This window comes from Camellia sinensis, chromosome 15 (assembly GCF_055761805.1).
Source record: "Camellia sinensis isolate YWXY chromosome 15, ASM5576180v1, whole genome shotgun sequence".
Taxonomy (NCBI): Eukaryota; Viridiplantae; Streptophyta; class Magnoliopsida; order Ericales; family Theaceae; genus Camellia; species Camellia sinensis.
Genome location: NC_138975.1, coordinates 54,986,591 through 54,989,474, shown reverse-complemented (window position 1 = coordinate 54,989,474; position 2,884 = coordinate 54,986,591).

Sequence of the window (2,884 nt, the reverse complement as noted above, 5' to 3'; positions counted from 1 at the left end):
GAGGGACGTGACCCCCCTCGTCCTCATGTGACTCTGCCACTTTATGCCGATAAATACTCGGTACGGGTATGATATATTTTCTAAAGTATCCATGATTCATAGATTACACTTCTTTACTTCATCCATCATCATTTACTTTCTCACTTTCCTCAACTACCTGCTAGCCTACTGTCTTTCCCACAAAATCAAACATGCCATCGAATTCAAAAATAATCGACTACTTCATCGATGTTATTTTTGAGATCTCATTGGTATCCATTTCAACCTTCATTGATAGCGACCGCGACCTTCATTGAAGATGGTGGAACATTTTAGTGACCTCCATCGAAGGTCATGATCATGACCTCCATTGAAGACAGTACTTGTATCCCTAATAAACTATAGTGACATTGTTTCGAATCTAATCGGTGGTCGTATCTAATGAGGTCTGAAGCTTGAATAGGATAAGGGTAAGAAAAGAAGAAAAATAAAAGAGAAAGAGAGAGAAATCATAGACAAAGATGTTAGAGGTAAAGATGAAAGAAAGGGTTATGTCGCTAAACCAGAGAAATATAACGAAAAATAGGGAGATGGTTCACTAATGTGAGAGTTATAATGATAAAATGAGTGTTTTATATATAATTCTTTGTTGTTGATATTAACATAAACTTGTAAGGTTAACTAAGAGCATCCACAGTGGAGTTGTTAAGGGGTGTGTTAGTATCAGTTGTTAATATTTTGGCTAGTGAAAGGCTCAAATGATGCTCCAATAGAGCTGTTAAGGAGTGTGTTAGTGTCAGTCATTAGTGTTAGCTATTAATTTGTTTGTTAACTATAGCCAGCCTTCTAGCCAACGAGAGAGAGAGAGAGAGAGAAAGAGAGGGACACTGGGAAGTGTAGTGGGGTCATCCGGCCGAACGTCCGGACCCTTGTTGTGGAGCTCTGAATCTTGTTTGTGAGAGAGATGATCTGTGACGCCCCAAATTTTTTTTTTTTTTTTTGGACATCATAATAAGATTTAGGACTTAAAATCAATGTTGCCATCAAACATCACTAATATCCATTAATTAACAACCCACAAATTTCAAGGTTTTCAAATTACAATTCTAATAGAACTTAAAACTTAGTCTCGGTACACAAAAAGAAGTTTAAAACCACTGCAAAAGAAAGGATAGAGAAATATAGGAAATGGTTTGTGGAATTTGGGGACTCTTCAAGCTAACCAAGGCTGAACGTCACCTTGCACGGCCTCGGCGTTTCCTTCGTTTTCTTCGGTACCTGGCATAAAACGCCAGGGCAACGAGAATGCCAATGAGCGACGAGCTCAGTAATATACTACATCTCGAAAATACCCACCCCGATAATAATACTCATAAATAATAAATATCGTATAATAACAGAATAGTAAGCAACATTTAGTAAGCATAACAGACATGCTAATAGTTGAATTAATAACAATAGATAAATAAATAAATATGACAAATGGAAATAGTGATTCATCATAAGGAAAATGCATGCTTTTCTTTCTAATTTCTCTTAGATTCAGTTAATCAGGTAAATTTAAGTAACTCCCCGCGGAGCACTATTTCCACTCAACCGCTAAGCAATGGCCACGGGCAATTCTGACTCCCCCTTGGTCAAATATTCAAATGTTACTTACTGTAACTACCTATGATGCCCACGCACCAGGGTTACGTACCCGAGTCGTGACATCACGGTCTGCCCCAAGGGAACGGTCTACGTTGTGACACCCGCACCACCAACCTTATATCGCCTGTACCGATAAGAGCCGAAATACCTTCCCGTGCCATGTTAGGGTTCGCAACTCACTTGCGCAAAATTCTAAAACGGGCTCACCCCATTACTTTTAAATTTTAATGTATCTGTTTGATTCCGTGTCCCTTTACTTTATCCAATCCACATTTTGATGCATGTACGAGTTTCAGTTTGAAAACTACAGTGACATAATGTTTATATAGCACAACACAATCGTGTATGACAACCAAAATAAATATGATAGAATGTCTTAGGAATTATCACCAAATTCCGTAGGAATTTACACACTACTTCTTTCAGCACTGTATGGTAAAAAAATATGAAACCCATACCAAACGATGTTCAACCATTACGATATTTTAAATGGTGCTAGTTCATTGAGTTAGGAAAATATTCCGAGAAGAATACCAGAGCTAAAAACGATTTTAAAAGGGAGAATTAAATTTTGGAAGAAAACTGGTGTTTCTGGGACAGTGAGTTATAGTACTTCCAACACAGGTGATCTGTGTTGGAAAAATAAAAAGCGGCCTCAAACGGTGTCAAAAGAAGGTATGGTTTGAAGGGCTTGTTAGATACTTGAGTTTATAACATATTTCCAGAAGGATTCGAAGACTGAAAATCAACGGAAGATGGTCAAATAATTTTTCTAAGAAAACTAGACAGATTCTGTCACATTTTGGAAAAAATGACGTTTCTCTCTCCATACTGAATAAACAATTATGAAACTAGCGGCGTTTGAAAGGTAACTTAAAAATCTAACTTTTTTGATTTGAATCACTTGAAAATTTATTCTGTGGAATAAATGGTGACCTGGTAAATTCAGAATTACTGCTGCCTCCAAACAGCAATGAAGTAAAAATACGTATCCAGGCCATGAAAACGTCAGCTCAGGTGTTCTGTGTTTGAAAAATAAAAAGGGTATTCAAACAGTGTCGAAAAAAGGCATGGTCAGAATGGTTTGCTAAATTTTTGAGTTTAGAACATATTTCCAGAAGAGTGTGAAGACTGAAAACCAGTCGAAGGAGGTCAAATAATTTTTATAAGAAAGCTGGACAGATTCTGTCACATTTTGGAAAAATTGGTGTTTCTCTCTCAATACTTAATAAAAAATTATGAAACCAGCGGCGTT